We start from the raw sequence: 24895 nt of genomic DNA, 5'->3' as shown, positions 1-24895 counted from the left end.
TAATAACAATAACAGCAACAAAATGGTACTAAAAATAATTGCCATGTATGTTTTGAGAATAAAATAACTCAGTAATAATATTAATACTTTCATAATGCTGAATATTTTCCAGAAACTGATTTGTGTGTATTGTATGTTTATGTAGGTGTATGTCTGTTTAATTTTCATAACAACCCTATAGGTAGGTACTATGATTTTCTCCAATGTGAAAATATTGTAATTAATAAGCAGAACTGTCCCAGTCTCAACCCATCAGTATTTAGAGAAGTGGAATAGAAGGCTTGCTCCAGGGTCTGTCAAGTTTCCCACCAGAAAACTAATTTTTTTAAGGAATTTGCCTATGCCAGAAAAATTTTAAGTGCTTAGTAACTGTTTGTTCAAAGATCAGGATTAGACAGAAGAATTCTGAGAACACAAGAGCACTCCGTTTTTCTTTCCTGATTCAGAGGACTCCAAGGGTCCGTAGGCAGACTCATGCATGGGGAGACTTGGGTTCTGAGGGATTTTATGCCAAACGTAATGGTATATTCAGTGTGCTGATGCAAGAGTTAAACGATGGAAGGCAGCAGATCCTGGAAGCGCTGACCATCAGAGATCTGTACCCTCCCAGATTGATATCATTGTTGTTATTGTTGTTGTTTCTGTTACTTTATTTCAAAGTTTTGTGTGTGGGTGTTAGTCCCAGTTTTCTTTTACTGGGTTTGTTTTTATTCTAATCATGAGAGGCCCAGCATTTGTAATTTTCCTTAGTTGGCTCATTGGGGCTCACATAGGTCTGATGAATGGCATTGGTAAAACAGATGGTCCAAGGAAAACCTTTTCTATATCTGTCTTACTTCCAACATGTATGCACACACACACACACACACACACACACACACAGACAGACACACACACGACTTGAAGTAATAGAGTAACTGAATAAATGGAATATAAGTGCCAAATTAGATATCTTGACATGGAAGGCAAATAGTATATGGTAAATTCTAATACTGTAATTTTTTAAAATCAAAGCTAAGAAGTACTTAGTTTAAGACACATTATTATTTTATGTAATTAATCCTAAGAAAGAATAACTCTCTCCATTTAAACTGTGACATGTCATCAATTGTAAGATTCATTCCAATTTCAAAGAGGTTAAAATGCAAAACAATGTCTAAGAGCAAATAACATGTGGTAACGTGTTAGCATTATCTTTTATAATTGAATGTAGAGTAACATAGGTATTTATGGATAAGAATGAAGAAAGGAAGGCAATGTTTTTCAAAAGTTTCAGTTGAGAAGACAGATTTAAGGAGGAAAGTATTAGTATTTTAAAAGTTTCAATTTGAGGTAACTAGAATATCTTAATGGTGAAAACTGTATTTGGACAGCAGAAAGAGTTGTAATCTTATTCTGAAGTAATAGTAGACCATTTGTGTAATTAATAGATATAGAAAAAGAGAAATAACCTTAAGGGAGAAACTATAGTAAATCTATAAAATCATACATGGAAAAATTGAAAGTACAGCAATGTCCTAATTGGCATCTGTTTTTTTTAAAGGGAGAAAAATAATATAAAAGGAGGTTATATAAGCATAAATACGTTTAATCACACATAAATATATGCTAAAAAGTATAATTTGAAATAAGTGTAGATAAACTAGATTTTATCATTCATATAGACATAAATGAGTGATTACCGTAAAATAAAACCAAACAAATCCATACTATTATTCCTTTTACAAAGAAAACATGTGAAAGCCATAATCCAAAAATTTGATCTTACTACAGAAGCGTTAAGATGGCAGAGTAATAGGAGGACCTTATGCTTGCCTCAGCCCTCCAGCACAGCTAGATAAATATAAAATCATTCTAAATATACAGGAAATTGATCTGAGGACTGAGAGAACAAACAGCACAACTAGAGGGAGAAAAGATGCCACATCCTGGAAGGTAGGAGACAGAAGTGATTATAGGGAGAAAAAAGAACCATCTGTGCTGCACAGAGGCGGGAGCCCTGATCAGGAGAGAGAAGAGGCCTGAGGCAGACATCATGGCCTGAGAATCACCTGGGTCACACTGGGAGATACAATTCCCCTTCTTGGAGTGTACCTGGGAGAGGTGGCATTGCCTTTTTGAGGACAAGAGAGCCAATGGGCACCATTGGGCTACCCCACTTATTAGCAGAAAAGCAGAGACAACAGCTGAGGGCAGCTAACTTGGACGAGGACTTTTTGCTGTACTTTAACATAAACTCCAAGCCCCTGTACCGTAGTGCAACTGCCCTTCTGAGACAAACCAGCACAGCCACAGTATGGTGAGACTGTGCTCCAGAAGATCAGCATGATTCTGTGCCATTCCATGTCTCTAAAATTTGGAGTTTTGAAACCCAGCCAGTGCACCTGAGATAAAATACAGGAACATTGTACCACTAGATGGGCAGACAGATCTGACACAAATAAGGTGAAGGGAGAGAGCTAACAGAAACTTGAGACACAAGAGGGGAGACTGTTTGCTCTTCTGTAAGAACATCCTAAATAGCAGCAATCATGACTCCCCTCTTTGGGAAGAGAGATCTGGCTGATGTCATTTTCCCCCCATCCATCAGCATGGGTGGACTTTAATGAGCATCACAGCCCCCCACAGTGAAGGTATGAGATGCTTACAACAACACCCTCCACAGCCTTCACTCTGCAGGTGCTTCTGAGCTAGGGCAAGTATGCCTGAGAGTATGTGCCTGAGAGCAACAATGGCCCTCTCCGCCAGAAGACCTGCACAAACCACCAGCACATACCAAGTCTACTGACCATAGAGTGCTATAAAGCCTAAGCTGTAGTGGAAATAGGATCTACCTTCTTCCCACCACCCTTAAGATTTTATTTATTTATTTATTTGAGAGGGAAAGAAAAGGGGGAGGAGTAGAGGGAAAGGGACAAGCAGAATCTTTGCTCAGTGCAGAGCCCAACTTGGGGCTCGATACCACGATCCTGAGATCATGACCTGAACTGAAATTAGGATGCAAATGCTTGACTGACTAAACCACCAGGTACCCCAGGACATAGCCTCTTTTAACAAACAGACCAAAATGCACCTAATAAAACTGTGCAACAAAATGGATAAAGGTCCAAATTTCCCCTGCATCCAAGGGCAAACTCTTCAGCTAATTTACATGAGGGAACGAGCAGGAAAAACACAGCAGCAGAATCCACACAGCATATACCAGAAACACTTTCTGTTGCACCAGGACCTGAACAGTAGAGTATTGCTTCTTAGTATAACCATTGTTCTCAGGAGCAGAGAACATAACAGGCTTTCCTAACACAGAGAAGAAGGATATATACAAAATGCCAAGAAGGAGAAATTCCTACCAAAAGAAAGAACAAAAAAGGTCAGAGTCATGGGACTACTCTAAACAGGTATAAATAATATGTCTGAACCATAATTTAAAATAACAACCATAAGGATACTAGCTGGGCTTGAGAAAATTATGGAAGACATCAGGGATTCCCTTAAGACAGAGATAAAAGACCTAGAAACTAGTCAGACCAAAATAAAAAATGGTATAACTGAGATGCAAAACTGATGGATATAATGAACGTAAGGATAGAAGCAGAGGAATAAATGAATAGTAAAGAAGCTAAAATTATGAAAAATAATGAAACTGATAATAAGAGGGAAAGAAAAATATTGGATCACCAATATAGATTTAGGTAACTCAGCAACTCCATAAAGTGTAATAACGTTAATTCATATCCTAGAGTCCCAGAAGAAGAAAGGGAAAAGGGGACAGAAGATTAATATGAGCAAGTTATAGCTGACAATTTCCCTAATCTGAAATTAAGAAAGTTCCTTAATCCAAAACTATGAGGCACAAAGAACTCCCATCAAAATTAACAAAAGCAGACCAACATCAAGACATACTGTAGTAACGTTTGCAAAATACAGAGATAAGGAAAGAATCCTGAAAGCAGCAAGGGAAAAGAAACCCCTAACCTACAGGGGAAGATACGTAAGGTTAGCAGTAGATCTCTCCACAGAAACTTGGCAAGCCAGAGGGAGTTTATTATATCATAATAAAGGGGTCTAGAAGACCTAACAATTGTAAATAGTTATGCCCCAAACCCGAGAGCACCTGATATATAAATCACTTAATAACAAAATTAAAGAAACTCATTGGAAAATACAGTAAAAATAGGGGACTTTAATATCCCACTCACAAAAATGGACAGATCATCTATGCAAAAGATCAACAAGAAAACAAGGGCTTTGACTGACACACTACACTAGATGGACTTAATAGATATATTCCAAATATTTCATCCTAAACCAGCAGAGTACACACTCTTTTCAAATACACATGAAACATTCTCCAGAACAGGTCATATACTGGGTCACAAATTAGGCCTCAGGTTCTTACAAAAAGATTGAAATTATACCATGCATATTTTCCAACCACAAGGCTTTGAAACTTGAAGTCAGCCACAAGAAAAACTTTGGAAAAACCACAAATACATGCAGGTTAAAGAACATCCTACTGAAGTATGAATAGGTTAACCAGGAAATTAAAGGAGAAATTTAAGAAAATGCATGGAAACATATGAAAACGAATACAAGACAGTCCAAAACCTTTGGGATGCAGCAAAGGAGGGAATAGATATAGGAACACAGGCCTACCTCAAAATCCAGAAAATTCTTAAATAAGCAACCTAGTATTACACCTAAAGGAGCTAGTAAAGGAACAGCAAATAAAGCCTAAATCCATCAGGAGAAGGGAAACAATAGAAATTAGAGCAGAAATAAATAATGTAGAAACAAAATAACCCTAGCAGAACAGATCAGTGACACCAGGAGCTGGTTCATTGAAAGAATTAATAAAATTGATAAATCCCTAGCCAGACTTATCAAAAAGATGGGAGAAAGGATCCAAATAAATACATTCAGGAATGCAAGAGGAGAGATCTCAACACTACAGAAATAAAAGCAATTATAAGAAAATACTATGAAAAATGATATTCAAATGAATTAGGCAATCTGAAAGAAATGGATATATTCCCTTAAACATATAAACTACCAAAATTGAAACACGAAGAAATAGAAAATTTGAACCAACCCATAGCCAGATAAGAAATCGAATCAGTAAACAAAAATCTCCCAATAACCAAGTCCAGGGAGAGATAGCTTCCCAGGGGAATTCTACTAGATATTTAAAGAGGAGTTAGTACCTATTCTTCTCATACCATTCCAAAAAAATAGAAATGATAGAAAAACTCTGAACTCTATCTACAATTTCAGTATTGCCTTGATTTGAAAACAAGACAAAGACCCCACTGAAAAGCAGAATTACATGCCCATATCCCAGATAAACATAGATGCAAATTTTCTCAACAAAATGTTAGCAAAGATCTGACAGTACATTAAAAGAATTGTTCCCCACAGTCAACTGTGATTTATTCCTGGGCTTCAATGATGTTTCAGTATTCCAAAATCAACCAACATGATACGCCACATTAATAAATGATAAGAAGCATATGATATCAATAGATGCCAAAAACCCCCCAAAACCCACAGCCATTCTTGATAAAGTACAGGAACCATTCTTGATAAAACCCTCAGCAAAGTAGGGATAAAAGGAACATACTTCAACATGATGAAGGCCATATATGAAACACTTACAGCTAGTATTATCCTCAATGGGGAAAAACTGAGAGCTTTTCTTCCACAGTCAGGAATAAGACAGGGACATACATTCTCACTGTTGTTATTTAACATAGTGCTGGGTGTCCTTGCCTCAGCAATCAGACAAAAAAAAAGAGATCAAAGGTATTCAAACTGTCAAAGAAGGAGTCAAACTTGCACTGTCTGCAGATAACATGATACTCTATGTAGAAAACCCTTTATGTAGAAAACCCAAAAGAATCCACCAAAAAATTGCTAGAATTCATACAGTAATTCAGCAAAGGGGCAGGATATAAAATCAATTGTACAGAAGTCTGCTTCATTTCTATACACTAATAATGAAAAAGGAATCAAGGAATTGATCCCATTTACAAGTGCAACAAAAAACATAAAATACCTAGGAATAAACCTAATCAAAGAGGTAAAAGATCTGTCCTCTGAAAACTATGGAATGTATATGAAAGAAAGAGAAGAGGGGACAAGGAAATGGGGAAAATATCCATACGTATGGATTGGAAGAAAAAACACTCTTAAAATGTCTATACTACCCAAAAGAATCTGCACATTTAATGCAATCCCTGTCAAAATACCACCAGCAGATTTCCCAGAGCTAGAACAAATAATCCTAACACTTGTCTGGAGCCACAAAAGACCCAAATAGCCAGAGGGCTGTTGAAAAAGAAAACCAAAGCTGGTGGCATCAAAATTCCTGACTTTAAATTTCATTACAAAGCTTTAATCATCAAGGCAGTATGGTACTGGCACAAAAATGGACAAATAGATCCATGGAACAGAATAGAAAACCCAGAAACAGACCTACAACTATATGGTCAACTGATCTTCAACAAAGCAGGAAAGAATATCCAATGTAAAAAGATAGCCTTTTCAACAAATGGTACAACTTCCTTATGCCATCCACAAAAATATACTCAAAATGGAAGAAAACCTAAATGTGAGACTGGAAATCATGAAAATACTAGATATTAGAGGATACAAAAATTCTGATTTGAAGGGACACAGCCCCCTCAATGTTTATAGCAGCAATATAAACAATAGTCAAATTATGGAAAGAGCACATACATCCATTAATGAATGGATAAAGAAGAGGTGGTATATAGAGACAATGGAATATTACTCAATCATCAAAAAGAATGAAATCTTTCCATTTGCAAAGATGGAGCTAGAATGTATTATGCTAAGGAAATCCAGTCAGAGAAAGAAAAATACCATATGCTCTCACGCTTGTAGAATTTAAGAAACAAAACAGACAAATATAAGGGAAAGAAATAAGAAAAGGGAGATAAGGCAAACCATAAGAAACAATAGAGAACAACAACAAAAAAAGCAATAGAGAACAAACAAACAAAAAAGTTGGTGGAAGAGGAAATGGGTGGGGGATGGGTTAAATGGGTGATGGGTATTAAGGAGGGCACTTGTAATGAACACTTGATGTTATATGTAAGTGATGAATCACTAAATTCTACTCCTGAAGCCAATATTACACTGTATGTTATCTAAACTGGGATTTAAATAAAAAGTTTTAAAAAATTAAAAAATAAATCACACAAAAAATTTTATCTTATTGAGGGAATATATGATTTTACACCTTTTTACTTTATAATTTTTGTTTTTAAATTTAAAAGTTATACATAGGATTTGAAAATAAAATTATGGCCTTAGTCTGGAAATTACCAAAGAGATTGGTGGATCTGAATATTTAATTCAGGAATAAATTCTATAATATATATGTTATTTAATAAATTAAAATTTGAAAGTCCGTTTCAATAAGGAAAAGATCAACCATTGAATAATTGTGTTGATACATTTGGTTGTCTATCTGAAAGAAGAAAATTATATGCCAATATGTCATGTAACATAAGATATAGTACTGAAGAGTAAAACTAAAATGTTAAAAAAATATAAGAACATCTTATCAGGAAATGAAAGAGATTCCTTTTACAATATAGGAGCAGAGGAAACCTTCTCCACCAAGACTATAATCTCAGATATTATCAGAGAAAAACAGTTTTATTAAAATATGTGATATTTAAATGTTTGCATCATAAAATATACCTTAAGGAAAGTCATTAGACTTACCAGAGAATTTAAGAAAAATATTTATAATGTGTGTTAAACACTTAACATATAAGATATATTAAATGCACAATGAAAACACAAATAGTTCAATATAGAGTCGTGCAAAGAATATGAATTTAAAAATTACAGAAATTTTCAGTGAACGCAAGAGAAGATGTTCAACTTCACCAATTGTTAGCACATTGAATAAACAAAATTAGCAAAAATTTAGAAAAACATTAGATTCTAATTCTGCCAGGAATTTTTATCAGTGACACAAATATTTAAAAAGAAAAGATAAAGGTATGTAACAATATCTATAAATAATTAAAACATATATGCATTTTTCTTATTTATTTTTTATTTAATATTTTTAGTTGAGTATACTTGATACAATGCTAATTTAGTTTCAGGTGTAAAATATAGTGGTTTAACAAGTTTATACATTATGCTATGCTAATCACAAGTGTAGCTACCATCTGTCACCATACAGACATATTCTTTGACCAAGAAATCTCTTTTGATGAATCTGTGCCTACAAATAAACCACGTATATATATTATTATATACACACACATATTTATTATAGCACTGTTTATACTGGAAAATATAAGATATACTATATATATATATCTATATATATATCAATATCAGTATAGGAGCATATGAATCACAGAAAAACACATTTATTGAAAGAAGATATTCTAGATATTTAACATGGATTATGTTGGGCTGGACATCCAGAGGTCTGGATGGAGGTGGTAGAAGCTAAGATGGGGTGGTCTATATTCTGTTTTCTTCTCAACATTTCATTTTTCAATTTAGTAGCTGAAACTGCTGTATGCTAACTTTCTCACTAACCATTATGGCTCAGGTAGAAGCACATGACCCAATCTCAGATAATAAATCAAAGGAGAATTTAAGATGTTAGATTTTGTGTTTTGTTTTTTGTTTTAAGGTTTTATTCACTTGCCATAGAGAGAGAGAGAGCACAAGGAGAAGGAGCATCAGGCACAGGGAGAGGGAGAAGCAGACTCCCTGCTAAGCAAGGAGCCCTATGCTGGACTCAATCCCAGGAGCCTGGGATCATGACCTGAACTGAAGCTAGACGTTTAACCAACTGAGCAGTCAAGCATTCCTAAAGTGACAGATTTTGAAATTATTTTCTTCATTACTAAGAAAAGCTTCATAGGAGAAATTGCTAATCTTTTCTCAGGAGTTGTTGATGTGACACCAGAAACTAAGGCAGATAATGTTGATGTTGTAACCATTAGGGGAGAAAGTGACATCACTGTGAAATAAGAGCAGAGGAGGAAGACAGGGAGATAATATCAACAAAACAGTGAAGTTAACCCTGGAACCTGCTCTGTCTCTGGTGTTCCTGTTATGTGACATGACAAATACTATTATTATTTAAATATCTTTCAGATGATTGCATATAAAACACAGTAAATGTTTCAGCAGGAATAAAATATAAAGGAAAAGAAAAGGGAAATACATGAAATGATTATATTTAGACATTATTTTTACATTATAAATATGCATGCATGTATAAATACAAAATTAAAATGGTATTATTTAGTTTAATAGAACTAGAGTACTAAAATAACTGATACCAATAGCAAGATAAATCAGAAGATAATTTCAAATAATATATTCAGTTTAATGATTGTATAAATGATTTTCTAGAAAATACTGGCTAGTGATCTGCTTCTTTTTTTTAATCTCAAATGTTTTTACTTCCCTTCCTTGGTGCTATAGGAAACTACATTTCTCAAGCCCCTTGCACTCTGTTTTCCAGATAGTCTGAGTCATTAGGTTCCACTGGTGGAATATTTGAGGATGGAAGGAAGGGGAAAAGCCAGAGTATTCGAATCTCTTTATATTTTTGCCTCTTGTGGGGCTTTCAGTAGTGGATCCATCTTCTTCATGGCCCCAGTTCCCATTCACTAGCCCCCTTCTAGTTTGAACTCTTTTTGTGGTTTCTGGGCTATGGAAAATCTTTCTGCCCTTGTTGGCTTTAATCCATTGGCTGACTACACTGATTGCACACTTTATTTTAAAATTCCAATGGCTAGACCACATTAAGAATGTATCAGAATTTCTGGGGCAAACTCTAGGCATCTGATTTTAATATGCCTCATAATGCTGTAGCTCTAGAGGAAGTTGTAGTTGTTGTTTTTTTTTTTTCCTTACAAATTTTTACTTAAATTCTGGTTAGTTAACATCTAGAGTAATATTGATTTCAGGAGTAGGATTTATTGATTCATCACTTACATATAACATTGAGCGCTCATTACAATAAGTGCGTTCCTTAATACCCATCACTCATTTAGCGCACCCCCACCCATTTCCCTTACAGCAACTTTTGTTTATTTTTTGTTCTCTATTGTCTTTGTTTTTTGAGGTTTTTGTTGTTGTTGTTGTTCTCTATTGTTAGGAGTTTCTTATGGTTTGCCTCCATCTCTCTTTTTTTATTTTGTTCCCCTACATTCATCTGTTTTGTTTCTTAAATTCCATGAGAGTGAAATCATATGGTACTTATCTTTCTCTGACTGACTTATTTCACTTAGCATAATGCACTCCAGTTCTATTCATGTCATTGCAAATGGCAAGATTTCTTTCTTTTTTTTTTTTTTTTGGTATGGCTGAGTTTGTTCCCTTGTGTATATTTACCACCTCTTCTTTCCCTATTCACCAGCTGATAGACAAAGGTTCTTTCCATAGTTTGGCTATTACTGATATTGCTGCCATAAACCCCAGCATGCATGCATCCCTTCAAATCTGCATTTTTTGTATCCTATGGGTAAATACATAGTAGTGCAATTGCTGGGTCATAAGGCAGTTGTTTTTAACTTTTTGAGAAACCTCCATCCTGTTTTTCAGAGCAGCTGCACCAGTTTGCATTCCCACCAACAATGCAAGTTCATTCTCCTTTCTCTATATCCTTACCAACACCTGTTGTTTCCTATGTTGCTAATTTTAGCCATTTTGATGGGTATGTGGTGGCATCTCATCGTGGTTTTGATTTGTATTTCCCTGATGATGAGTGATGTTGAGCATCTTTTCATGTGTCCATTAGCCGTCTGGATATCTTCTTTGGAAATATGTCCGTTCGTGTTTACTTCACATTTCTTAACTAGATTATTTGTTTTTTGGATGTTGAATTTATAAGTTCTTTATAGATTTTTGGTACAAACACTTAATCAGATATGTCATATGCGAATATCTTCTCTCATTTCATATATTGCCTTATACTTTTGTTGATTGTTTCCTTAACTGTGCAAAAGTTTTTGGGTTTTTTGTTTTGTTTTGTTTTTTTTGTTTTGTTTCGTTTTTCCTAAAGGTTTTATTTATTTATTTTATGGAGAAAGAGAGACAACAAGAGAGGGAATTCAAGCAGGAGGAGTGGGAGAGGGAGTAGCAGGCTTCCCATGGAGCAAGGAGCAGGCTTCCCGATGATCTCAGGACCCCGGGATCTTGAGAGCTGAAGACAGAAGCTTAATGACTGAGCCACCCAGGTGCCCCTCAGAGGCTTTTAACCTTGATGAAGTCCCCATAGTTCATTTTTGCTTTTGTTTCCCTTGCTTCTGGCAATGCATCTAGCAGGAAGTTACTGTGGCCAAGTTCAAAGAGGTTGCTGCCTTTGTCCTCCTCTATGATTTTTATGGTTTCCAGTCTCACATTTAGGTTTTTCATCCATTTTGAGTATATTTTTGTGGATGGCATAAGGAAGTGGTCCAGTTTCATTCTTTTGCAGGTAGCTGTCCAGTTTCTCCAGTACCATTTGTTGAAAAGGCTATCTTTTTCCATTGGATATTCTTTCCTGCTTTGTTGAAGATTAGGTGGCCATATAGTTGTGGGTCTGTTTCTGGGTTTTCTATTCTTTTGCCATTTCATGACATGAGCTGTCAAAAGAAAAACTAAAGAAAAGTAGAAAACATAAGCTTGAATTCATGTGTTTGCAATCTATTTATATATATAACAAAACTTGATATGTTGCTGTATAACTTGACAGTACCTTGTAAGGTGGCTAAAGAAAGAAAGAAAGTTCAAAGACGTGGGTGCTAATCTTAGCTTCTCTGAAGGTTAGGTAACATGCTTGTGTTGGAATATTTGCCTCTTAAGAATGATAATGATCATATCCACCTGCTTTATTTCCATGTGAAGAAATGCCTGGGAAAAGATAAGACAAAATAGAACTTGGTGAAATAGTCTAGTATTGCAATAGGCTATTTTTAGTGATGACAGTAATGGGATGATAGATAAGTATTGCATAAAATATAGGAAAGTTGTATTAAAATAAAAATGAATCATGACTTATCAGTTTAACCAAAAGTAATTATAAACAAAAATAACTGCTTTGATGGACTTGTTGATTAGAAAGTTTTAGATAGAATAGTCTTTTCAAAAATACTACATCCATATGAAATAAAGACTACTGATGGATTACTCTGATTTTTTTAACATAAATAATTTGATGACTATTATTTTAAGGGATAATTAACATCTGCAAGCTTTATTGCCAGATCAATTGGGAAATATACTTTTTATTTTTATTTTATCTTCTTTATTTTTCTTTATTTCTTCTAAAATACCTTAATAATCTACTTAAAATAATAGTAACCATTGCCATCTTCTTCTGAACGTTCTCATTTTTAATTGTTGGAAACAAAATTGGAAACTCTTCCCTGTTTTAGAAGAGAAAGAAGTACAGTAAGTACAGTTTCATCTGCAATCAAGCTTAGTAGAAATGACAGTCACTATGTTGTTGTTATTGTTGTTTTCCCAAAGTGACCTGCCTTCTTTTGTATCCTATCTGAATGACAATGAAAACACTGAACTATACTTTTTTTTTCTCTTTTGGAATACTGAGGAGATGACTTACTCTACCTGCTAACAGAAATACTACAAAATAGGGGTGGCCTAGGTGGCTCAGTCAGTTAAGCATCTGCCTTTGTATCAGGTCATGTTCCAGGAGTCCTGGGATTCAGTCCTGCATCGGGCTTCCTGCTCAGCAGGGAGTCTGCTTTTCCCTCTGCTCCACATCCCGCTTGTGCTCTTTCTTCCTCTTACTCTTTCTCAAATAAATAATAAAATCTGAAAAAAAAAAAAGGAAAGAAATACTACAAAATTGAAAAATGCAAAATTATCAAGATATATTGTAACATAAAAAATATGAAGAAGCTCACAGGTTTGTGGTTCCCTTGCTATAATTATAAAAAAAAAAAATGATTGCATGGGAAGAAAACAGTCTCCGCCTTACTAAGCCATGCTTTCAGAGTAAAGGTCTATTAAGCCCTTATGTTCAGACGAAGGAAGGATTTTTCTAATGGCAACATCTAAGAAGCCTTCTTGACCTAGTATGGCAAGGTTCTTTGAAGTTCCTTGGGCTCTTAGTTTTATCTCTAATTTGTTTCCCCAACACTTTCAGATCAAGATTCTATTACATAAACACTGAAAATCTTAGAAAATGTCAGAGAAATGCCTTATGACTATTCATAAAAGATAAACATAGTTGTCCATATTTGGCTCTTTCATCATATGTCTCTGTCCCAAGATGGCCTTTTTTCTCTTTTGCCTCACTGAAATAACTCAGGGGCAATTGCACAGTGCTTTCTTTAAGCACAATGACAACACACTGTAATGTAGTAGTTTCCAAATCTTTTCCCTGGAGCCTGAGATCCCACCAAAATGACTCAAGATTCCAAAACATTGCTTATAAAAACTAATATTTGTGGTAATTTAAAAAAATACTCAATTTAAAAATACTCAAATGTGCTGTCAAATTTTAACACATTGGAGACCACTAATGTGTAACTTAAACTGCAAGGTTAATTTGCTTTTGTGCATTCCTCATAAAAAGTTCCCCTACTATCTCTGTGAATATATTTGAAGGTCTTAGAATGTATACTGATAGTGAAGTTGAAGCTCTACCCTAATCTTTTAATGTTTTTAATGTGAGCATATTAACAGCTTTAAAACCAGCAAGTCTTTTACTGAAGTATTCACTTAGTACACTCAATTAAATAGTAAATAAAGCTGAGGCATAAGCTTGTTGCTTATTCTTTTCAGTGAGTAATGGTCAGTTTTACATTTACCAGATATACACAAGGTAGTCTATAAAAATTATAGAAGTAGTTTTAGCTTTTCTCATTAATTGACATTATTAGAAAAATGATACAAATTTGAATGTACAAAATAAATTTGTTTTAAATTATTGTTTTCATAAAGTTTTTATATTAATGCCTTCATAAGAGTTTTGCTTGCAAAATTGGGCATCAATCTTCAGATGGGAGCATGGGGGACTGTGGCATAGTGGGGGAAAAAAAAAAAACAACAGAAGAACTGGAGTTGAAATGCTTTGATCTAACTCTGCCTATGGTGTCAACTGATTTTGTGGGCTTGGGAAGTCACTTTTTTAGAATAGGCATAGTTAAAATAAGAGACATACTGTGACCTTGCTGCTTAAGCTTTAGTGGTCTGAAGTTATAGCTGTTCCAGGATCAGGCTATTTATTCTGAATGAGGCAATATTATAAACAATTTCTTTTCTCCTAAATTGGATTACCAAGAAATAACTGCAAGTTTTTCGTCTTTGAATGATTCCCAAATTTCTTTATGTAGATTTAATAAAATTTTAGTACTTATATAGCTATAGAGGACAAACTTCAAGATTCCTAGTAAAACCCAAAGTTTTCGTAGCTGACAGATATATAAGACTACAGTTTGGACAAGATCTGAGTATGAGATAGGAGGATACCGACTGGGCGCGGGAGAAAGGCTGTGATTGCAGCCACAGTTATTGAGATTGTTTTTGGCCTTTTTGGCAACTTTGCCACATCTCTTTACCCTCATTTAAGATAAAATGATTATTTGATAAAGAGCTAATTTGGAAGAATATTATGTAATATTGTGTGAAAAAGCCATATAATTCTTGATAAGATTATTGCACATTTTTGAGGCAGGCTTTTGAGACAACCATCTAGGGTCATATTTACTGTCTGTCTCCTGTGCAGCCTATAGACAGCGAAGTGATGACAAAATATTCTGTTATTCCCAGTTACTGACCTTAAGGTAGCCCCAAGATGTAAAGACTAAGAACTTTTCATTAGGTAATACTAGCTCTCATAGAAACTTCTTTCTTTCCAAGTAGTCAGTTCCCTAATGCACGTTTGTTTGTTTGTTTGTTTGTTTTCCTCAGTTAAGAAAGAGAGAAGGAGGAGGGAGGGAGGAAGAATGGACAGAAGGAAAGAAAACTCATCCTGAATAAAATAATATATATGTATCCAGGGACATTTAAGAACTTGAGCTTTTTACTGTAAGCCCACATTTCAATTAAATATAATTTAGTCTTTCACAATAGAACATTCAAAAAATATGTTTTCTTATGCATTTTACTTAAAGTAGCATATCAACAATTTCACAAATGGACAGGATAGATCAGTATTAAAATGTACTTAATAGGTTGTTGTCTGGCTTGCTTATTTTGAGGGTTTCTTTCTTCCTCAGTGCTAAACTATGAATATTTATTATTCATTCCTAGCAGTCCCACTTCCTACTCCCTTCCTCTTTAAATCCCTAGACTAGGGAAGAAATTCTTACAATCAAAGTTGTTGGCATAGACAAAATACACAGTGAAAATGCTGGGAGTAAATGCCTGAGGACTTATTAGTAAGGTCCACAGAATTAAAAATATCTATGATGAGATTTATTTGAAATTGTTATTGTTTATTCAAAAATATTTTCCAAGTAATTGGAACTAATTGTAACTCTAACACAGTGTAAGGGAATTATCTAAATGCCCAACATGACCTTTCTCTCATTCACTGACTAGTATTTTTTTCTCCACCTCCATGTTTCTAACTGTAATTCTGACTGCCAGAGTCAGAGGGAGGAGTAAAGGGTGAGAAAAGATTTTGCTCTGCTGTCAAGATGGCAAGTGTTTAAAACAGACTCACACTCATGATATTTTAATAAATTTTGCATTTTCTCTAAATGCTAGTGATGCATTTCACTCTAGATGAGATCTGTCCATACCAATTCTGTTTGGATTCCAACCCCTAAGTGGTTCCTTCGTAAGATTTAAAATAACCAAGCTGAATTTTCTCCCATGTAGTATCTCTCTTTATTTTCTTATACTCACCTTTCATCCAGTAATCTTTAGGAGAGAAAGCTAATTCCCAAACAGCAATATTTCCCTTAGCTCCATTTCTAAAATATCTAGCCAGCTGTTTTCTTATTCTCTAGAACAGAAGTCAGAAAAGCAGGGTTCAGCATCCAAGTGCAGTCTACTACCTGTTAGTGTAAATAAAATTTTATTGGTACACATAGCACTTTAATATCTAATATTTAGTAATTTAATACTTCAGTAGAAACCTCCAGATTGACCTCTTATCAAAAGAAGAAAGTATTTAGTAAAATAAATCCTCTTACCTCTTACTTTGTACATGCTTAACCCTATTAAAGTGCAGCTTTTTGTGAAGAGTGAACTGCTCTCTGTTATTTTTTTCTAAAATTTTCCAAATAGAATTCCAAACTTTCCAAATTCTCTTTCACATGAAATGAAGAATGACTTGCCTATTTGGGAAATTGGAGAAAATAACAAAGCACAGATGTCTCAACTAATTTTTTTTTTTTTTTTTTTGTATTTTGTCTGCATATTCAAAGATTGTTATGGTGTTCTCAGGTCTTGTTTCATTTTTAAGGTTGTGTAGTCAGATCTAGGGATCAATTCTCTAATCTTCCCCATGAGGAAAATATGTGTGAGGGACCATTTGGGAAGTTGTAGTCATAAGCATTCCATCAGGTGCTCCATCTAAGAATCAGGATTTGAGAGGAATGTTAGGGATCTTGGTTGTGTCACTGTAGCTAGTCCGGGTTCTCTAATATGTTCTTATCAGTAAAAAGTTGCTATTTTTGAAAAGGTTTTATTTGTTTGTTTGTCAGAGAGAGAGCACAAGCAGGGGGAGCAGCAGGAAGAGCCGGCAGAGGGAGAAGCAGGCTCCCCCTGAGCAAGGAGCCCAGTGTAGGACTGGATCCCCGGATGCTGGGATTATGACCTGAACCAAAGGCAGATGCTCAACTAACTGAGCCACCCAGGCATCCCTCTGTTTGCTATTTTGTTTCTTATTTTGGTCAGTACTCTAAAGGTTTGTGAGTCATTTTGTGTTCCTAATTCAACACAACCTTATTAGTAACTAGTAGGAACTCAAAGTCAGTTCTTACTTTCATTACTACAAGCCATAGGTTTCGATTTCATACTTTAGAAGTTGTAATTAACAAAGGGAAATATTATTCAAAATGTACTTAAATCAATTCTTCCTCTACCTTTCCTCTCCTTTGCTCTTAGCTTAATATTTTAAAAGTAATTTCAGAAGGTTTTTAGGTTTTCTAGACTGAATAGTTCCTAACTAGCTTTCACCTGAAACTTCTAAGATCACCAAAGGCTATAATTTGAATATTATAAATGAATATGTTACACAAGCACACACACACACATGATTGTTCAAAAGAGAGAAAGAATCCTTATTAATACTTACTGTATATGTATAGAGTGTGTGACCCTGAAACAAACAGATATCAGCTCCATATGTTCCTGGTGGACATGAATTTCATTATTACTACAAATACTATCTCACAGAACATAGGGTATTTTTTACAGTTTGGCGCATTACAAGTTGCTGTTTCCAAAGAAAGAAACATTATATATATATATATATATATATATATATATATATATATATATATTTATATATATATTATTTAAAGTTAAATAATATATACATTATATATAATTATATAAAGTTATATATAACTTTTATATTATATATATATATTATATATATTATTTAAAGTTAAAGACAGATAAGATATTAAGGTTTTGGAAAGTTACCAGTGCATTCTTATTAATGGCTGACCTTTTTTGTGCATATCTGAAATAAAATAGATCTGATAATCTTTTGATTGCTTGTAACTCTCTAAATCTAGTCACTGCAGAAAAAGAAGTATACAGTGGTTCAATCAATATTTTATCCCAATATGACTGCCAATAACATTAACTTTTATCTAGTAGAAAAAATTAAAATAATTAATGTATTTGAGTTGAAATAACATCTTAACTACTTTATTCACAGCTAGCATCTCTCTTTTGAGATGCTTTATATCTTACCAAATTGCCCGAAATACTTTCTAGAACAAGATAACACACACACACACACACACACACACACAATCACATTTATTTCCACAAGAAATGAATAAAATAGGCATTAAAAGAATGCCTCTAACAGCAGTGTTAGTTCACACAAGGAAGACCCTTCAAAGAAAAATATAATAAAAAGCATCAGCATTCCATGTCCTAGATTTGAAATTTCATCTTGCTATCTTAAGATTCATTTAAAAAATTCTCTTTTACTATCACTTGGACATTTTTGAAAATAAGGAAAGAGTTACATAATGATATAACAAAACAAAAATACATTGAATTTTATCTCAGATCTGAAGGTTTTCGTAAAAGATACAGTGTTAACACTTCTAGAAACAAATTCAGTGTTGACTTGACCAAAGCTGGAGACCCAGTCTTGCTGACTTTTGAAACTCTGTTCTCCACTACCTTATTCTCACAAAAAGTCAGCAAATATAATGGGTAACTGGTGATATTTATGTCAATCATATCATTATTCCCAGATTTTCTTCATTAGCATTACCAAATGTTTCATTCAGCTATTATCCTTCCATCCTTTCCTTCAAACACAACAATTTCCTTTCCCTTGGCTAATTAAGCATCCATAAGTACACTTGGGTCTCCACTGGAGTTTCTGGCAATTGGCATTTTAAGATAAGCATACAAAATAAAGGGTTACGGATTCAGAGGAAGATGTCTTAACAACATTCAGTTTTTATTTCATATAAAGGAACATGGCTTCCTCTCAAGAAGCTCCACTACAATACAAAAATTATAGCAGTTATGAAAGCCTTCTTTTTAGTCATTATAAGAGATACTTAAATATTGTTCTATATTTTTTCCTTTACATAGCTATACAAAACTTTGGTTTGGGACAACTTGTGGAAAAAATAGCCACAAAATAGCACCAAATGTGTAGAGACGGTTTAACAAAATATTACTCATTAAGAAAGTCTAATATAACAATTGTATAATAATTTTTATTTTTTATTTTTTAAAATATTTTATTTATGTATTTGAGAGAGAGAGCAAGCACAGCAGGGGAGGGGCAGAGGGACAAGAAATCTCCCTGCTGAGTGGAGAAGCCAATGCGGGGCTCAATCCCAGGACCCTGAAATCATGACCTGAGCCAAAGTCAGAGGCTTAACTGACTGAGCTACCCAGGTGCCCCTATAAGAATAATTTTTAAGTGCAGGCCAAAGCATTATCTAAATAATGGTAAATATTGGATGCATTCTCAGTTTAAACAATAGATGCCACTAAAGTGTCTAACAAAATATCTTTCTTTCTTTCTTTTGAGAAAATAATCTTTTTAAAAATTAATGTAAATTTCTAGAATCTGAATATAACTTCCCATCATGTTGTCTCCTCAGATGACAGTGATAAAATAGAATGAAATTGGTGATGTTGAAGATTTGCAAAGAAAACAGTTTAACTTCATATCCAAATGTTTCATGACATGTTAAATAAAATATGAATAGTTTCTTCCTTACCAATAATGGAAATTGATTGGAACTTGACTTAGCTAGAACTGCTCCAGATAGATTACTCTTTTTGAAGCTGAAAGAAAACAGCAATTCAAATTCGTATTTTTTTTTCTATCCCTAACCTTTTCCTTTCATTCACCATTCCCAAATCGCTAACTTCAAAGAACAGATTCCTGAATAGATAATTTTATGAGGACAGAAACAGTACTATATCTAGTTTTCAGAGAGATATTGATATGCCAAAAACATGAATTTAATCACAATTACAACATTGACTTCTAGTTGAAACTGGGGAAAGATCAGACATTGTTTAGCTCATTTAGTACTTCCAGTTTACTACCTTGGGACAATGATTAATCCTAACAGTGAAAGTACTGGGATCTCTCTTGTCTTCCACCCAATCAGTGAGTGGATTATAATGAAAGCCAAAGAAGAGAAATATGTTTCAGGATTTATAGTTCAGTCAGATTATAAGGAAATATAAATTAAAAAATAATTTCCTATTTGTTAATCTGTTCTTCCCTAAATAGTGTAGTTTTTTTTTTTTAAGGCAAAATAATACTTAGACTTAACCAGTAATTTTTGTTTAGACAAAAACTTTCTTTAGCATCTTTATATAATTTACCCTGATTTTTTAAATGAATCCTGCAGAATTCTTTTATTTTCAGAGTTCTGGCCCCACCTGGTGTAGCTCCTAACCAAGATGGTAACTGGCTGGCTGTTTTGTAGATGTGTATCTAACAAGTCTTGGTGTAGAGCAAAAGAAATGAGGTGTACAAATCCATGTCTTCTGGATATTCTTTCTGCTTCAAAATGTTACATGTGGCTCTTGGCATGAAAAAATATGCTTTTATTGAAAGCTGGCATCTGTGGTCCTAGGAATCTGGGTCAGTTCTTCATTTTCCCACATAGAGTAGTCTCTTCACCATGACCACGAACACTTCTCTACTCTGTATTCCTTTATGTCATACTAGGAAATTTAGGATCCCTGCATACCACATGCTGGCCATGAAGAACAAAGGTCACCTAAACTTCTTTCTCCTGACAAAACCACAGTACTGTTTTCTTGCACACTACTGAAAATGAACTTTTTTGAAATTTTTCCTGAAAGCTTACAGCCAGTATTATCACTAGCCAGTATCATCAGGAGTTTCATGCCCTGGCCTTTCTCATGCTAAGATAATAAAAAATGGATTTGTCATTTTCATTCCTTTACATTCATGTCTTCTTTATTTCTTTCCTAGGCAAATAGTAAAATTGTTAATGCCATTTGGCCAGGGTAGATACAGAAATTGAAAATCGTTTGTTTTCCAATAAAGTCTGACTTTGAAATTTCTAGTCTATTATTTGTGAAGTCAGAAACTGAATATTCAGTCTTTTTTGTGTTTGACTTTCTGGCCTAGCACTCCTTTTAACTTCCCTCTATTCATCAGGCCCCTCTGTACTCAAAGGTTAATAAGAGGGCATAAACACCAAAAGGCAGAAAGGAAATAGAGGAGGGGTACGTGGATGGCTTAGTCAGTTAAGTGACAGACTCTTAGTTTTGGCTTAGGTAATAATTTCATGGGTCATGGGATGGAGCCTATGTCAAGCTGCCAGCTCAGTGAGGAGTCCTCTAGAAGATTCTCTCCCTTTGCCCCTTCCCCTGCTCTCTCTCTCTAAAAGAAATAATATTAAAAAAGAGAAAAATATAGGAATATATTTAAATTCATTCTCCTACTTTATATTTCACTACTAAATGCATTAATTTTATTAAAGATTAATATTATATATAAAGGTTAATATTTTATATTTGTTAATGTTTATATGAGGTTTATTGCTTAGAGTATTACAGATCATAGGGTATGAACTATTTCAAATCTAAATGAAAGCTTAACACGTGAAGAATGTAAATCAATGAAATGTAGTGGAGAAACAGTTGGGAAATTAGAACTAAGAAAACGTGAAGCAGAATATAGGCCATACAGATATAGTTAAGTACATTAGCTTTTAACTGCATTCCTATATTGAACAACCTGACTCACATCTCTCTTTTGTTTTTCATACACTACTGCACTAGAGTAGCCCTCCATTGTTGCTTCCCTGTACTTAAACATGTTTTCCATCCTAAATTCCTGTCTTTATTTCCATCACCCTTTCTTTTACCTTGGTCATGTGCAAGCTTGATTTTCCCTAAACTCAATTCTATGTTCAAATTAAAATCACACCAGTATTTTCTCAAATTCTGTGTTTCTGTAGCATTAAAGTCTGTTTGGACCTCAAAATTGGCCATATCTTCATTGCAATAACTTTTCCTTCATGTTGCTTTTTTAAAATATTCTCTTCTACTACCTAGCCATCAGTCTGTTTTTCCCAGAGGGCTACAGTGTTTTTCCTCTTCTCTTTCCATTTTCTTACCATTATAATCATCTTTTTACTAACAACTCTTTTTTTCCACTTTATTTTATTTTATTTTATTTCATTTCAGTGTTCCAAAATTCATCGTTTATGCACCACACCCAGTGCTCCATGCAGTACATGCCCTCCATAATACCCACCACCAGGCTCACCCAGGCCCCCACCCTTTCCTCTCCAAAACCCTTAGTTTGTTTTTCAGTGTCCACAGTCTCTCATGGTTTGTCTCCCCTTCTGATTTGCCCCCACTCACTTCTCCTCTCGATCTCCCAATGTCCTCTATGTTATTCCTTATGCTCTACAAGTAAGTGAAGCCATATGATATTTGACTCTCTCTGCCTGACTTATTTGATTCAGCATAATCTCTTCCTATCCAGTCCATATTGATACAAATGTTGGATATTCATCCTTTCTGATGGAGGCATAATACTCCACTGTATATATGGACCATATCTTCTTTTTTTATTTTTTTAAGATTTTTATTTATTTATTTGACAGAGATCACAAGTAGGCAGGCAGTCAGACAGAGAGAGAGGCAGAAGCAGGCTCCCTGCTGAGCAGAGAGCCCGATGTGGGGCTCAATCCCTGGACCCTGGGATCATGACCTGAGCCAAAGGCAGAGGCTTTAACCCACAGAGACACCCAGGTGCCTCAAGGACCATATCTTCTTTAACTATTCATCCATTGAAGGGCATCTTGGTTCTTTCCACAGTTTGGCAACTGTGACCATTGCTGCTATTAACACTGGGGTACATATGGTTCTTCTTTTCACTACATCTGATTTTTGAGGTAAATATACAGTAGTGCAATTGCAGAGTCATAGGGTAGCTCTACTTTTATTTTATTTTTTCTTTTAGGAATCTCCACACTGTTTTCCAAAGTGGCTGCACCAACTTGCATTCCAAACAACAGTGTAAGAGGGTTCCCCTTTCTTCACATCCTCTCTGGCACATGTTGTTTACTGTCTTGTTAATTTTGGTCATTCTAACTGGTGTAAGGTGGTATCTCAATGTGGTTTTGATTTGAATCTCTCTGATGGCTAATGATGATGAACATTTTTTGATGTGTCTGTTAGCCATTTGTATGCCTTCTTTGGAGAAGAGTCTATTCATATCTTCTGCCCATTTTTGACATGATTATCTGTTTTGTGTGTGTTGAGTTTGAGGAGTTCTTTACAGATCTTGGATATCAGCCCTTTGTCTGTACTGTCATTCGTGAATATCTTCTCCCATTTCGTGGGTTGCCTCTTTGTTTTGTTGACTGTTTCCTTTGCTGTACAAAAGCTTTTGATCTTGATGAAGTCCCAAAAGTTCATTTTCACTTTTGTTTTCTTTGCCTTTGGAGATGTGTCTTAAAAGAAGTTGTTGTGGTCAATGTTGAAGAGGTTACTGCCTATGTTCTCCTCTAGGATTTTGATAGATCTGAAACTAGAACTCAACCACAAGAAAAAGTTCGGAAGCAATTCAAACACTTGGAAGCTAAAGACCACCCTGCTTAAGAATGTTTGGATCAACCAGGAAATCAAAGAGGAACTTATACAATTCATGAAAACCAATGAGAATGAAGACACTTTGGTCCAAAACCTATGGGATACAGCAAAAGCTGTACATAACCATCCAAGCCTACCTCAAAAAAATTGAAAAATCCAGAATACACCAGCTCTCTTTACACCTTAAAGAACTGGAGAATCAACAATAAATTAAGCCAGTCCCACACACAAGAAGGGAAATAAGATTAGAGCAGAGATCGATGAGATAGAAACTAGAGACTAGTAGAACACATCAATGAAACTAGAAGCTGGTTTTTTGAAAGAATCAATAAGATTGATAAACTGTTCGCCAAACTAATCCAAAAGAAAAGAGAGGACCCAAATTAATGAAATTATGAATGAAAAGGGAGAGATCACAACTAACACCAAGGAAATAGAAACAATCATCAGAAATTATTATCAACAGTTATACGCCAATAAGTTAAGCAACCTAGATGAAATGGATGCATTCCTGGAACCTATAAACTTCCAAAACTGAATCAGGAAGAGATTTATTTATTTATTTTTTAAGATTTTATTTATTTATTTGGCAGACAGATCACAAGTAGGCAGAGAGGCAGGCAGAGAGAGAGAGAGGAGGAAGCAGGCTCCCCGCTGAGCAGAGAGCCCGATGCGGGGCTCGATCCCAGGACCCTGAGACCATGACCTGAGCCGAAAGCAGAGGCTTTAACCCACTGAGCCACCCAGGCGCCCCTGAATCAGGAAGAGATTGACAACCTAAATAGACTAATATCTAGTAATGAGATTGAAGCAGTGATCAAAAACCTCCCAAAAAACAAGAGCCCAGGACCTGATGCATTCCCTGGAGAATTCTACCAAACTTTCAAAGAAGAAATGATACCTATTCTCCTGAAGCTGTCTCAAAAAATAGAAACAGAATGAAACTTCCAGACTCTTTTTTATGAAGCCAGCATTACCCTGATCCCCAAACCAGACAAAGACCCCACCAAAAAGGAGAAGTTCAGACCAATATCCCTGATGAATATGGATGCTAAGATTCTCAACAAGATCCTAGCTAATAGGATCCAACAGTACATTAAAAAGATTATCCACCATGACCAGGTGGGATTTATCCCTGGAATGCGAGAGTGGTTCAACATTTACTGACAACTCTTCACTTGCTCTCTCTCACCCAGTCCACTGGACAGCCTCAATCATGTAACCAACTGCATGCAGTATATATATTCCAAAGCCTAAAATCTCAAAAGTGAAAGAATCTTCCTACAACATTTCGTATTCTTCAAATTACTTTACTTTTATTAATGGTATCACTCTCCACCTTTTTTCAGTCAATAGGGCTTTATATCAGCTATAATTCAGCTATGTCTTTATATCAGCTGTAATTCTAAGCTAGAATTTAATGAAATTTCCCTTTTTTAAAGTTTTATTGAGAGGTATAATTAACAAAATTGTCATATATATGTAAAGGGTACAACATGATGTTTTGATATGTGTAAACATTGTAAAAAGATTTCCCCATCAAATTAATCAACACACCCATCAAATATCTACTGTTTTGTGTATTTATAAGAAAACCTAAGCCCTG

Source organism: Mustela nivalis, assembly GCF_964662115.1.
Source record: "Mustela nivalis genome assembly, chromosome: 15".
Lineage (NCBI taxonomy): Eukaryota > Metazoa > Chordata > Mammalia > Carnivora > Mustelidae > Mustela > Mustela nivalis.
The sequence above is the reverse complement of the archived record's forward strand: the minus strand, read 5'-3'. Positions refer to the sequence as shown.